Source organism: Podarcis filfolensis, assembly GCF_964270895.1.
Source record: "Podarcis filfolensis genome assembly, chromosome: 9".
Taxonomy (NCBI): domain Eukaryota; kingdom Metazoa; phylum Chordata; class Lepidosauria; order Squamata; family Lacertidae; genus Podarcis; species Podarcis filfolensis.
This window is the reverse complement of record NC_139610.1, coordinates 18,228,883-18,244,225: the sequence shown is the minus strand read 5'-3', so window position 1 is coordinate 18,244,225 and position 15,343 is coordinate 18,228,883. Positions and strand designations below refer to the sequence as shown.

Here is a 15,343-nt window from a genome sequence, read left to right as displayed (position 1 = left end):
GCTCCTCATCCATTAAACAGCCTATGCCCATTTGTGATCATTTTTATTTTGCTCATTAAATTTCAAGGCTGCCCTTCATCTGAGGATCACAAGGCAGTTTGCAATATAAATCAGTGAATTACAATGGAAATGAAATTGACTTGGCGTTACTTATGTATTGAATAGCCTCTCAAAACCCTGGAATAAAGCATTAGAAACAAGAAGGGCTGTTGTAGTGCCTTCAAGACCAATATATTTCTAGACTACATATAAACAGATGCACTAAGTGTTAACTGAAGTTGCAGGTGATGATCACTGTCTGTATATTTCTGCAGCTCATTTCCTTTTGGACTCACTGTTTAAAGCCCCCCCCCATGTGTGTGTTTGTGTGCTTGTGTATCACCTACACACACATGTATAAATGTGTATCCAACTGTATCTTTGTCTTCCTCTTTCTGGCGAGGTCAGAAGGAAAGAAAGTGCAGAAATTTTTTACCACCTGTGTTAATTGACAACAGTGGCAGGATGTCTGTGTTATTAAGTGTTTCCTGGGACTGGCCACTGTTAATAATATGATTTACCCTATTAACAGTGGACTTTCTAAAAAAAATAAATAAAACAGGTGTTGATAGCACAGATATTGTGGCATTGGTAATCCAACTAGCACAGGCAGTGTGATAAAATCCATTGATTTTACAACTGAACTGTAATTCAGTAGTTTTGTGTTTGTCATCACTTTTACTTTCTGGGTCAGATGAGCAGGATATAAAAGTTGTTGTTGTTGTTGTTGTTGTTGTTGTGGAGTAGATAAAAAGGTAAAGGACCCCTGACAGTTAAGTCCAGTCGCGGACAACTCTGGGGTTGCGGCATTCATCTCACTTTACAAGCCGAGGGAGCCGGTGTTTGTCTGCTTCTGCAGACAGTTTTTCCGGGTCATGTGGCCAGCATGGCTAAGCCGCTTCTGGTGAAACCAGAGCAGCCTATTTTCAGTGGAGAAATGTTGGAGGGTATGCATTTTCTGTTTGTGTTGTATGTTTTTTTAGGTTATAAAGTTGAAGGCAGGGACTGTGTTTCTCTTTCATTTCTTTTTAGAGATTTGGCTGAAGAACAGGATTACATATTTTTAAAAACCAACAATAATTGCATAATAAATGTGTTAGTCTTTAAAGTGATATAAGATGCTCTGCTTTTTCTTTTCTTTTCTTTTTTTGCTTCCACAGAGCAATGCAGTGAACCCTCTGGAACATCTTCACTATCGACTTGATGCATCTGATGTAGTTGGTTCATGCAGCAACGTAAGTGTTACTTTTTAAAGTTATAAGACTTGCCTCTGCATTTCTAAAGGTTTCTTAGCACAATTAATTTGGGCGTTTATTTTGCACCCTTTGCTTATATTATTTGCATGGTTTTAAAAAAATAAATATTTGTTGTGCTTTTTAAAAGCTCAGGGTTCGTAAGTTTGCCTGACTGCAATTTTATTACAGCCATATCATAGCAAAGGGTCATTGCGTGTCAATGCAACTTTATGTACAGCACGAAAGCTGCAGTAACAGAAGAAGGTGTACCAGCTGGGGACCTTTGTGGGCTCCCATGCTTGTGCTTTCGTGTTAAATAGGAAATGTGAGAAAAAAGCCTCTGAGAAAAAAGGAAGGAGGTGGTTTGAGAGAATCCGGCACTGTCTCAGCTCTTCAAATTGTGTAGATTGGCCACAGCAATCCTCCGGTTCTGCCAGAAAGGGCCCAAGGTGGAGCCAAGGATCAGTTGTAAAGATTGACTGTGCAAAAGAAAAATCTACTCTGATGCATTCCAGGAGCATGTCTATCCCAGGCACAAACTGGTAAAAGGCTCCCGCTAAACTACAATTCCCAGGATTCTCTGGAGGACTATTGAACAGCTACATTGTTGCTAACGGATATGAGTTTGTTGTTTGATTATGTCCTAAAACAGGGGTTGTCATTTAATACGTTTAGGTTTTGTTCGCCTTGCCGTTAGCTGGATATACTATGATTTTTTTTAATATTGTTGTAATTTTGGGAAAGCGTCAATAATGTCCAGCAAAACCCACATCAGAAGTGTTACTTTTTTGGCAATTTTTGCAAAAAAAAAACCAAACCCTCAACAGCATTTGTGTCCGGATTTTCACTTTTTTGCAACCCAAAACAAAAATAAAGTAGCAAGAAAACACAATTTGTGTGTGTGTGTGTGTCTATCTATCTATCTATCTATCTACACACACACACACACACACACCCCCGTTGCTCGTTCCCTGCTTCTGCCAACCTAGCAGTTCAAAAGCATGTCAAAGTGCAAGTAGATAAATAGGTACCGCTCTGGCGGGAAGGTAAACAACATTTCCGTGCGCTGCTCTGGTTCACCAGAAGCGGCTTAGTCATACTGGCCACTTGACCCGGAAGCTGTACGCCAGCTCCCTCAGCCAGTAAAGTGAGATGAGCGCCACAACCCCAGAGTCGTCCGCGACTGGACTTAACGGTCAGGGGTCCCGTCACCATATATATATATATATATATATATATATATATATATATATATAAAACAAGGTTTAGATCCCAAAAGAATGGCCTCTAAAGAAGATAAGCTCTCCCCTATATTACCCAGTAGGCCACTGCGCTCTGCAAGAAAGTTTCTCATTAAACTCTTAATAATACCAGAATCCTGCTCCACGGTAACTCAGAACAGGGCTTTCAGCCTGGCTGCCCCTAGCCTGCAGAAAAGCATCCCGGTCTGAGATATGACAGATGCCCACAGTCTCTGCTTTCTGGAAGACGTTTTTGTCATGGTCGGCTTTTCCAGATGCATGAAAAGAGTCCCTTGCCACCAGTGGCGTGTGGTCTAGGGGGACTAAGCTAGTCCCCTAAATGTTCCCCTGGAGCCTCCGTCCCAAAACCCAGGAAGCTTCTGCCCACCTTGGGACGATGCTCTGACGGGTCCAAGAGCCATCCTGCCACAATCTCATAGCCCACCCCCCTTTGGGGAGGAAGCAGGAGGGCTCTGGCATCCCGTCAGAGGCTCGCGATGCTCATGCGCACGTCAACCCTCAATTTGCCCTTGCAAGCTGACAGCTCTGGCCCTAACTGTCCCCCTATGCAAAATTTCACCCCACGCCCCTGCTTGCCACAGGTGCTAATTTCGCATCACATCATTTAAACCATGGGTAGGCAAACTAAGGCCCGGGGGCCAGGTCCGGCCCAATCACCTTCAAAATCTGGCCTGCAGACAGTCCGGGAATCAGCGTGTTTTTACATGAGTAGAATGTGTCCTTTTATTTAAAATGCATCTCTGGGTTATTTGTGGGGCCTGCCTGGTGTTTTTACATGAGCAGAATGTGTCCTTTTATTTAAAATGCATCTCTGGGTTATTTGTGGGGCCTGCCTGGTGTTTTTACATGAGCAGAATGTGTCCTTTTATTTAAAATGCATCTCTGGGATATTTGTGGGGCCTGCCTGGTGTTTTTACATGAGCAGAATGTGTCCTTTTATTTAAAATGCATCTCTTGGGATATTTGTGGGGCCTGCCTGGTGTTTTTACATGAGCAGAATGTGTCCTTTTATTTAAAATGCATCTCTGGGTTATTTGTGGGGCCTGCCTGGTGTTTTTACATGAGTAGAATGTGTGCTTTTATTTAAAATGCATCTCTGGGTTATTTGTGGGGCATAGGAATTCGTTCATATTTTTTTTCAAAATATAGTCTGGCCCCCCACAAGGTCTGAGGGACAGTGGACCGGCCTCCTGTTGAAAAAGTTTGCTGACCCCTGGTTTAAACCTATTGTCAGCCGCTGCCATTTGGACTGCTCTTAAAGCCCTTTCTCGCTGCTTTTAGTGTTTGCCTGTAAGTTTGTGCATTCAGGGCCGTAGACTGCGGAAGTCCCTCACAACAGATCAGGCAGGCACATGGAAAGAAGATAAAGTCCTGACCAGAGAAGAATGGCAGATTAAATTGATGGATTATGCCAAAATGGCTAAAATGACCGGAAGAATCAGAAATCAGAAAGACCAAAATCTTCATAAGGAATGGGGGAAATTTTCTAACTTATCTTAAAAAACCATTGTAAACAGTTAAAATCGTTAGTTAGATTGGAATAACACTTGTAGTTTAATGGTGAATTTTGGACACAATGGAGAGGTAAAATAATTGGATTATTAAAAAAGATGCAGGAGGAAGTGATTAACAATACAGTGGTACCTTGGGTTAAGTACTTAATTCGTTCCGGAGGTCCATTCTTAACCTGAAACTGTTCTTAACCTGAAGTACCACTTTAGCTTATGGGGCCTCCTGTTGCTGCCGCGCCGCTAGTGCACGATTTCTGTTCTCATCCTGAAGCAAAGTTCTTAACCCGAGGTACTATTCTGGGTTAGTGGAGTCTGTAACCTGAAGCGTATGTAACCTGAAGCATATTTAACCCGAGGTACCACTGTAGTACCCACAAAGGGGAAGGAGGAAAGCCTAGGCGATTCTTTGGAATCTTGTTTTTATGTTGTGTGTTGGATATAGGATTGCAAAACTTTAATTTGAAAAACCAAATAATTTTTTATTTTATTTTTTAAAAAAGAGAGATTAGGCAGGCACCCCCCTTGCTGAACCTTCAAGGAAAGGCTTTCTTGTACCAGCGAACCCATTAAGCTAGTATTCGTGTCTCTGTCTGGTTTTTAGGAAGAATTTTCACAGTGTTGGTTTTCTGCATGGTTTATTTTTATGCACACCACTTAGAAAGGCTAATGATTAGGTCGTGTATGAAATTAATACATAGCAACAATGAACAGCAATGACAGGTAAGCCTGTATAGGGAAAGGAAGCCCTGTTTTACTTGTGCATTCATGGACATGGTACATTAGTACTATTTAACCGCTTTTTTCTTCCATTGTTAGTTCTGACTTTCGTTCCACAGCTTCAGCTTAAAATAAAAAGGCCCGTGAGAAGCTTCAGACTTGTCCAAGACTCGCGTCACTGCTTCCCCTCATATTTTTCTCCCTGCTTCAGTGACTTTGACTGTGGACCTGAGGGTTCTAGTCCGCAGCAAACAGGTTCACTAAAGTTTTCACAGCAGAGTTTTCTAATAGCTTCCAATGTGCAATGAACTCCACCACCATTTCAACAAGTAAGAAAAGACTTGCCCAATAAATGTAGGGAGGCTGCAAAGTCTCTCAGAGATTGGAGCTCTTCAGAGGAGCAGTTTCAGAACAACCCGCCATGCAGTCAGTACAAGAGCGGGAAAAATATGTAAGGTTGACAGGCATTTTGATAGGCCATTTTCTTCTCTCTTTCTCTCTCACACACGTTTGACTGCTGGTTTTATGCAGTGCTTTTTTTCTTTCAGAAATTGTTTAGGGGTACTCTCATTTTGACTCAAGAAAATCACCATTTTATAGTTCAAATCGGGGGAAATAAATACAGTAAATGGACAAAAGTACAAAGATTCACAAAATGTTTAGGGGTATGCGTACCCCTGCGTACCCCCCAGAAAAAGCACTGTACGTATGTATGTGTGTTTACCTTATGCAATTATCAAAGCACTGGTTTTATGTATAATTCGGATTTTTTAGGCCAGCTCGTTTCAACTTCTGACTTTGATTGATCATTTTGATACATATTTTATGTAGAGGTTAGAGGTTTTTAACAATGAAGCTGTATACAAATTTGGAAAATGAATAAATAAACAGAAGAACCCATTGCTATTTCTGAGTAATTAAACTGGGAAGGGAAACAGAACCCTGAATGTTAATGTTTATGGAGCGGTTCCCCGACTCTTCAAACCACTCAAATGAAAAGTCAGGGTGTATCATTCCCCTGAATGGAAAAAAAAGACAGATTTCAGCTTCTGCACTTGCCTAAAAATGGCCTTCATACTGTAAACTGTGTGCTATAGCATTTGAAGGGTCAGCCCAAGACCTTTGGCTGTAAGATTTTGTACCTTTTAAGCACAACTTATACAGCAAAGGAAGCCTAAGGCTGAACGCTGTCCTTCTTTTATTCCGGAGCATCCTAATTAAAATCCAGCTTTTACCAAACTTACTTGATTGCTGTTTGTTACTCCTTCTTTGGTAAGTTAATTTAAATAGTATTACTATATTCCATTTTCTATTACATCATTCCAAGAATTGACGGAGTGAAATTTCACCTCCAATTTGCAGCTATATGGATCCTGAGCTATAAGGAGGTTAACAATCATTTCCAAGTCAACATCCTTCACTGTAATCCCTTTAAATAACTCAGTAGTAGCATCTTTGGCTCTAAAGGTAATAAAAGAATATTCATTTCCCTGCCTAGACGCCAGATTGTACTCTGAAAAGTCTTTCCCCCTTTAAATGCAGAGGTTTAAAAATAAAAATAAATAAAAAATCCTTGGGAAGTCTAATCTGACCAGAGCTGGAAAAACCCTGCAGTTAAGGGTAAAAAGTCCAGGACAAATGGTGATGTAGTCTACTTTTTGCTCAATTGTGGACAAGTCCTAGGGTTGCCTAGAGTGGCTGGGGTAGATGGGAAGGGTATAAATAATAACAAATTATTATTAGTATTATTAGTATTAGTATTACTGCCATATTTCAAAAACTAACACCCCAATATTGTTGAGCTTTTTTCTTAGGAAACCCCAAAAGTTGTTACAAACACTCATATGGCAGCCCTACACTGGTCAGATTACCATTTAAAGTGCGGTATATTTGAAACAGCACTCATCTATGGGAAATCTGTATAAGTACTGTACATTTTCTTTTGCTTCATTGTGAATCGGGTTTTTGTGGTTTTTTTAAGGTGAAATTTATGCATTTTAGCTCATTTTCATTTTTAATTATTTTGCTTCCTGATCATTACAGGATACTTGGATTTGGTCCTTTACCATGGATTTTCCTTGCTTTTTTTGCATCTGATTTTTATGTGGCAATGTTTATTTTGATACAGACGAGGATGCTTTATTTAGTTTAAGTGTTATCGAAATTCTCTCCCTTTCGTTTCGGCATTTGCTTTTTATTTAAGATGTTTTAACCTATGTTGTAAGCTGCTTAAAGAGCTTTGTGTAACTACGAGCGGTATATAAATGGTCCAAATAAAAGAAAGAAATAATAAAATATCTGGGCGTATGGCACCCCTAGTTGAACACATGCATACGTATAAACCGCTATTAGAAGCCGCAGCACATCTTCAACCCACAAATCTGCAACAATGGCTTCAGGATGCGGGACCAGGTCCGGGAAATGACATGTGGAAAGAGCTAACCCACTCCCTGGGATGCTGAAATCCACCCACACATGCCCAGCTGCTTTTAACTAAAAACAGCAATGAAAGGTGGTCACGCTGTATTGTTTACATCAATCCATCTTAAAGCCTGATAACAAAATTTATAATTTGACAAAGTAATAATCATAAATAGATAAGAATAAAAATTTGCACCCCACCACTGAGACCATTCCACTGTAACTATCCAAGCTCCCAAGATGTAAACACCTCTTGCGATGGTTTGACCCCTTTCCATTTTATCAGTACAGATTCTACAAACACCCTCCATATCTCATCATTTCTCCTACATATTCCTTATTGCACATTACCTTAATGGCACATGTTAATTTTTCATTAATAAACATGTTAATTTTGCTCTGTCTCATGAGACCAGGGCCCTGCGGGATCTGATTTCTTTCCACAGGGCCTGTAAGACAGAGCCTGTAAGACAGAGTTGTTCCACCTGACCTTTAACTTGGAATCAGTTTGATTCCCTCCCCCTCTTTCTTTTTCCTTTCTCCTCCTATGAAGAGATTGCACCCTAATGTTTTAATGTTGTATCTTAATCTTTTAAATTTTATTTTAATCAACTTGTTTTTATTATTGGTTGTTAGCCGCCCTGAGCCTGGTCTTGGCTGGGGAGGGCGGGATATAAATATGATGATGATGATGATCATCATCATTAATAGCTCTGTCCCACACCTCTTTATACCATTCTTCCATTTTATATTCTGCTTGCCCCTTCCACTTCCTAGCTATCATAATTCGTGCAGCTGTCAATAAATTTGTGAGCAAGCCTTTCATAGCCTGAGAACCTTCCACCCCATCGGAAATGGATGATAATGCTACCTCTGGACTTTTGGTCAGCTTTAACCCAGTGATTTCTGCTATTTCCTTAAACACCCTTTTGTAAAAAAAATAAAATTGTACGTATTTACACCCCCACTACATGTGAACATACCGGTAATTCCCTGTTTTCTGGCATCCCCTCCAACATGAACACCAAATATTCCTTGTTTATTTGATTTAATCTGACTGGAGTTAAATACCACCTCCGAAAGCCTGATAAATTTATGGTGCACTTCCACAGGCAAGAAGCAACCCCCTCAGATGCCTGCGTTGTGAGCGCAGTTCACAGTTCTCCTTACCTTCCTCTACACCTATCTTCCAGAGTGGCTGCTTCAGATCAAAACGGCTTCTTGAAATACTCCTTCCTTCCCTCTACCCTAAAACAAAAATTTAAAAAAATCGGGTCACTAGCAGAATGACATTCTATTTTACGAATTTTATGAAAACAGGAATTTCTGGGTCTATGGGAGGAGGATGTCAACGTAGACTTTAATCACAACCATTTCATTCTCTGCTAAGTGTCAAGCGATACATGAAGTTTGTGGGACAGTTAGGCTTTGTGCAGCTGTTTTAGTTAGTTATATAATAACCAGAGGTGAAGAGGGGGAGAACTGGATTGGGGTGAGGGGTGGTGGTCTTTAACCCTTTTCCTCACTTCCATCCTAATCTGAATTGCCTGGCATTGCAACTGGAGGAAAGCATCAATGGTCCTACTCTGGCTCAGGGGTCCCCTGAAGCAGCTCTTTGTTAAACCAAAATAATCCATGCGAAACCAAACTGCACGGTCAAAGTCATGTTTAGTTTGGCCTAAGATTTTCATCTCTTTTTTTCTGCTATTGTTCATGTGCATTTAAGAAATGGTCTGGAGATTGATTGTGGGGAAACCGTCACCTGATAAATTTCTGCTTTTAGAGCCGTTTTTAAAGGCACATAAGTGAGAGCTGGTAAAAATATGGTAACCTTCCTTTTTTGTACTGAAAATGGAAAGAACCAGTTGTCAAAAAGGTTACAATGCGTGGATTAATCTGAGGCAAGCTCAAGGTGTGTGAATGATGGGAAAGCTCATAGGAACTTTGCCATATGTACAGCTCAGATGCACAGCTCATCTGTTTCATTTCCACATCGCAGAAACGTACCTCTGTAGCCATTTTCTGGTCATTTACTGGTACACCCATATGTTTCCAGATTATGAAGTTTGAACCTGACATTTGCAGCAATTCCGGGACATATTATAAATCAGTAGGTACAGGTGTATAAACACATTTAGGAAATATGCCTATTGTACCTGTGGGGTGCAAGATTCAGATGCAATTTACAGAGAACCTAACCTATAAGCTGCAGATGCACTCAGAGACTGAGTTGTCTGCAATGGGTCTGTATTGCTTCTCCGATTCCTGCTTAAGAGGAGGAAGAGAAACCATCATAGATAGGGCAAATGGCGCCTCTAGACTCACAGCTATGCCACACTAACATCACACCAGATGCTTTTGAATTGTGTGGTCACTAGGCAGAAGGATATGGGGTTGGTGTAAAAGGCCAAGACACCCCAAAATTGTTGAGCTTTTTAAGGAAAACCCAGAGTTGTTGTCGAGCTTCTTTTACAAAGTGGCCGTAAAAAGATCCAGGAAAAGGGGTCATCTTTTGGAGATTCTCCTGGATGTCAATTCCGCCTTTAAAAAAACAGCACTGACCTATGGTGCTGTGCATCCATATTCTGCTAGCCAAACACCATCAGGCCACTACACGTATTTGACACCATGTCTATAACCACCTGGGCTCCCTGGTATATCTTCGTTTCGCAACCTGTGTGTGCCCCAATCTAACAGAATCTGTGGGGAGCAGCTTAGGTTAAAATGTATATTCTGTAAAAGAAGCAGGAATCCTTTGTCCTCCTCAGAGGCAGACCCTCCAAGTGCCCCCACATCATTTTTTGTTCCTTATTTTGCTTTTCTGTGTTGTCATTTTTAGTTGTTATTATGCCAAGGGGCCTCAAAAGCAGCAAGTGGCCTGAGCTCCTCTAGACCTCTGCATACCCTCCAAAATTCCTCCAATGAAAATGGGGAAGTCCCATTGCATCATGAAAATTTTACTACCTATACCCCACAAATCTTATTGGGTTGCCCCAGCACTCTGGGTGGCTTCCAACATATATAAAAACATAATAAAACGTTAAACATTAAGAAAAAAACTTCCCTATACAGGATTGCCTTCAGGCAATTTCTCCAATGAAAATAGAAACATCCTAAGGAAAAGCGGGACATTCTGGGATCAAATCAGAAACCGGGACGGCTTCTCTAAATCAGGAACGTCCCTGGAAAATAGGGACATTTGGAGGGTCTGCAAGAGACAGTGGACCCCTTTCTTTCCCACAAATAAATGATGTCTGGGTAGGACGCACATAGTCGCAACCCACCACAGGAATACTTTTGTGATTTCTGCAGGCTAAGGCTCACGCACCTAACTGCACTGGTTTATGGACTGTGTAAAAAGCACTGCAAACTGTGGTCCAAAGTTTGGAATGGCATGTTGACTTCCCAGTCCTTGGGTTTTTGATACAAAATGTATCTGACGGCAACCATCTTTCCCTTGTAAGGTCTGGTGGCATCTTTTAAAATGACCACTGATAGTCAGTTTCTCAAAGCACATTGCTTAGTATTCTGTACGTTATCAACTTGTTTGATTCAGAGAAGAATCTGGAACTTCAGCCATGCTTGTATATGTGCACATATCACACACACTTTATAAAATATAGGGGTGAAGTGTGGCAACGCTAGAAAGAAAAGTAATAATTGTGTCGGCAGCCTTTTAGAACAGAGCATTCAGCCAATTTACTAGGAAGCCTTCCTTAAAAATGTGGCCTTTCCCCACTTCCCATCAGTGGATGCTAAAATTTTGGCATCAGCTGTATCCTCAAGTTATGGATCATGACCATCGACTCATCTTTTGGGAACCGGTTCGTCAGGAGATAAGGACAGGATCACCTTGAGCAACTTCAAATCTCATTGGTTTCAGTGAAATATTCAAGTGCATTCTTAACTTTCTCCCATTTAAATCGATGGCATTTCATTGTACAAATTGGAAGAATAGAAGATGGTGTATCACTGTCACTTCTATGGGCCAGGTTTCATTTCAGAGAAATATACCTTTTTTATAAAAAAAAACGCCAAACCCAAACTTTAATAATACAGCCTAATAATACAGTAAATGCTAGCATGTTTGTTAGAACTGTTAACGGTAAGCACTTACAGAACAAGACAGGATTTCTAAACTCGCTTACCTGGGAGCAAGCCCCACTGAATTTAGTAGGGCTCACTTCTAAGTAGACAAGATTAGAATCATGTAACCTGTGAAAATCTCCAGGCTACAATCTAACATGGATATAGATGCACAGAAGCCGACTGATGATTTCAACTTTACACTCCTAATTCTGTAGCGGGGCCTCTCATCATTTAGATTGTTTTATACATGGCGGCAGAGGGGAACATTTCTCTTTCTTTGCCTGTTTATTCCAGGTTATTCTGCGTGGCACGTTTGACATCATATCCCTCCCTGATCTTTCCCAGAACAAGTCCTGCAATTGAAGGGGAAGTGAGGAATGCAGCAAGACTTTCGTCCCAAACGTTTCAGGATCCAAAATAAGATCAGCTATTGATTGCCTTCCTCAGCTTCCTTTACCCCCTAAGATGAATCTATTTCTGCATGTATTCAGAACACGATCTGAATTTAGGTCAAAATATCCCGATTGAGATTGCTCTTTCCGCAGTGTTACTATTGATTCCAAAGAAGGCTTTTGCAGGACTCGGAGTGAGTTATGAAAATAAAAACATACGATACCTAAAATTAAAAACCCACATTAAAACACTGGAAAATACAACATTAGAATAAAATTCAGGGTGCAAATATCTCTTGAAATAAAACCATCTTAACCTGGCGTCTGAAACAGGAGGGCGATCCCTGCCTGATTTCTGATGGGAGGGAGTTTAATTGAGTTGGACCCACAACCCCAAATGCATAAACTTGAGCTGGCAAATATATGGTATGGATTCACTGTGTACTTTATCCAACCAAAGTTAAGTGGCCGCGAAGTCTTTTAACTTCAAAGGGGCAGATAAGCATATATTTCAACATCTTCTATTGAAATCACTGGGATGAGAACATTTAAACTAGATTGTGCCCTTTACTGCTGGTATATTTGGCTTCCCATCTCCATCACTGCATAACCTTGCAACATTTCTCCAATGAAAATAGGAATGTCCTAGTCCATCACCATCATCATCATCATCATCATCATCATAGCTAGCCATCTGACTAGGGTGCTCCAGCCACTGGGCAGCTTCCAGTATATATAAAACATAATGAAACATTTTAAAACTTCCCTATACAGGGCTGCCTTCAGATGTCTTCTAAATGCTGTATAATTACTTATCTCATTGGCCTCATAACTCCATACCCTCCACCATTTCTCTGATGAAAATAGGGACATCCTAAGGAGAAGCGGGACATTCCAGGATCAAATCAGAAACTGGGATGGCTTCTGTAAATCCGGAACAGTCCCTGGAAAATAGGGACACTTGGAGGGTCAGTGTGGAATCCCTAAAGGTTAGCCAAACAACACTCAGCGGTATAGGAAAGGCTGTAGAGTGTCTAAACCTCATGAGCTACAGCTGAAGTTTATTCTGAAATAGTGATAGTTTTGAATCGGTGCTAGTTGACCACACATTTCATGGGGCCCTATTGCTCTTGTGGCTCCACCACCCTGAGCAGTCAGAAGGTCCCTTCTACATCCTCAAATGACTCCATCCTTTCTCCCATCCTGTCCCATCCTCTTGGAACTGCTTCCCCAAAAACCAGCACGATGCTCTCTCTCTCTCTTCAAATCTCCACTCAATATTCACCTTTCCCTCAAAGCATTTGGCCCAACCCTTTAGTCCTCATCCCCTGCTGGGGAAGAGTGTTTGCTTTGTATGCAGAAATCACTGGGTTCAATCTTTAGCATCTCCAGGTGAGAACCTGGGCTGAGAGAGAGTCCTGGAAAGCTGCTGCCAAGCGTCTGATTCAATATAAAGCAGCTTCCACTCTCAGTATGCCTGCCAACAGGACAAGCCTATACAGTGGTACCTCAGGTTAAGTACTTAATTCGTTCCGGAGGTCCGTTCTTAACCTGAAACCGTTCTTAACCTGAAGCACCACTTTAGCTAATGGGGCCTCCTGCTGCTGCCACGCCGCCGGAGCACAATTTCTGTTCTCATTCTGAAGCAAAGTTCTTAACCTAAAGCACTATTTCTGGGTTAGTGGAGTCTGTAACCTGAAGCATATGTAACCCGAGGTACCACTGTATATGTCTACTCAGAAGTAAGTCCCACTGAGCTCAGTGGGGCCTACTCACAAGTAGAGGATTATAGCCTGAAGTGACAATGTGCCCTCCTCAATTTATTGCCAGGCCTGAGCAAAGGGTACATTGCAAACTTTTCTGCCTAGGAACTTGCATTTTCTTGATTCCTCCGTAAAGTGCCGTACACATAGAGGCGGCATAAGAATAAAATTCAAGTTGACAACATATTTAAACTGTAGCAACCCAAATCACGCTAATTGTCAAAACTTTGCTTTAAAACTTTGCTTTGCACTTTGTCCCGGACCCAACAGTCCTCTGCTGTGCGATACTGGGGGAGTCGTACACAGGCAGAGCTGCCGAACGTGTGCAAACCTATGAATCTCACTACACGTCAAGAGACAATGCACATATTTTTGTAAACTAAGAAATCTTCAATAAAAATATATTTTTTTAAAAAAATCAAACAAGCTAGCAGACAGCCCCCCAAGCATCCTTTCTTTTCTTTTCTTTTTTTTTTTTGTTTTGTTATTCTGACAATAATTTTTATAGAAATGAAGAAGGCAATTAGACAAAACTGCTCTGTTTGAAGTCCCACTCAAATCATCATCATAATAATGATAATAATGATAATAATAATTTTATTGTTGATACCCTACCCATCGGGCTAGGTTTTCCCAGCCACTCTGGGCAGCTTCCAGCAAAATATAAAAAATAACAAAATGTCAGACATTAAAAACTTCTCTGATGCTTTCTAAAAGTTGTGCAATTCTTTATCTCCCTGACATCTGATGGGAGGGCATTCCACAGGGAGGGCGCCACTACTGAGAAGGCCCTCTGCCTGGTTCCCTGTAACTTGGCCTCTCGCAGTGAGGAAACCGCCAGAAGGCCCTCAAAAGTGGACCTCAGTGTCCGGGCTGAACGATGGAGGTGGAGACGTTCAGCGGGAGTGCTTGGAAATATCCTTAATAATCAGCGAGGAAAGTGGGTAGCTAGACCTTAAGAAAGAAGAAAGAAAGAAAGAAAGAAAGAACCTACTTACCAGATTCAGGATGATAAACAGGGTCACTTGTAAACTTTGGCAACCAACGGTGTTCTTAGGAAGGCGATAATTACAAATTACGGCCCCTTCTCCATTCCCCTTGCGGTCATCGTTTTGTAATGATTGACCACTTCAAGCAGCAAAAAAGAAGCCAATGCGGCCGTCTTAATTTTCAGATAAGCACCACCGCCCTTTACTAGCTTCAGCAGAGAATAAACTGGTGTGAAGGGAAGGTCGAAGGAGGAGAGAGAGATAAGTCAGCAGCTGAGCTTGTGTCAGTTTCCTGAGGGCTTCTCAGCTCTGCCTGTGTGGGTTTCGCTGTGGGTTTAGAAGATCAAGACAACCTGAATACTCTAAGAGGCACAAAGGCAGGGGGAGGAAAAGTCAGGTCTGGAGGCAATCTGTTTTCTCACACATCCCTCCATTGCTCTCTCTTAGGGCTGCCATACGTCCAGATTTCCCCAGACATTAACAGGATTTCAAAGGTGCATTGAAGTCCTGGGGGAATTTCCGAAAGGTAGTGCTTTGTCCATTCTTAAGGAAATCAGCCCTGAGTGCTCACTGGAAGGACAGATCGTGAAGCTGAGGCTCCAATATTTTGGCCACCTCATGAGAAGAGAAGACTCCCTGGAAAAGACCCTGATGCTGGGAAAGATGGAGGGCACAGGGAGAAGGGGACGACAGAGGACGAGATGGTTGGACAGTGTTCTCGAAGCTACGAGTATGAGTTTGACCAAACTGCAGGAGGCAGTGGAAGACAGGAGTGCCTGGCGTACTCTGGTCCACGGGGTCACAAAGACGACTAAACAACAAGTGCTTTGTCCTGGATCTTAGGCAAATCAATAGAAAAATCGCTGGGGGGGTTTTGGAAGCATTTTTGTAAAAAAGCTCAACAATGTTGGGGACTTCCTAAAGA

At 41.6% G+C, this 15,343-nt stretch overlaps 1 protein-coding gene and 1 long non-coding RNA gene across 3 annotated transcripts in view; one reads left to right on the top strand and one right to left on the bottom strand.

The window, feature by feature from the left end:
- The window catches only part of LOC310770303, a 27,289-nt gene extending 18,927 nt beyond the window's left edge, over positions 1-8,362 (top strand). The window contains exons 3-5 of the long non-coding RNA XR_014552041.1: positions 1,200-1,274; positions 4,649-6,036; positions 7,963-8,362. This is a non-coding gene — a long non-coding RNA (uncharacterized lncRNA). The remainder of the gene's footprint in view (positions 1-1,199; positions 1,275-4,648; positions 6,037-7,962) is intronic.
- The window catches only part of RHOH (ras homolog family member H), a 25,871-nt gene extending 10,919 nt beyond the window's left edge, over positions 1-14,952 (bottom strand). The window contains exons 1-2 of one of the 2 annotated variants that reach the window (XM_083630845.1): positions 14,428-14,471; positions 8,356-8,433 (exon numbers count right to left, since the gene is read on the bottom strand). The gene's annotated coding sequence lies outside the window, so the exon portion shown is untranslated. Of the gene's footprint in view, positions 1-8,355; positions 8,434-14,427 lie in introns of both variants that reach the window. The other variant, XM_083630846.1, reaches the window with a different exon arrangement.
- Positions 14,953-15,343: the final 391 nt, after the last annotated feature.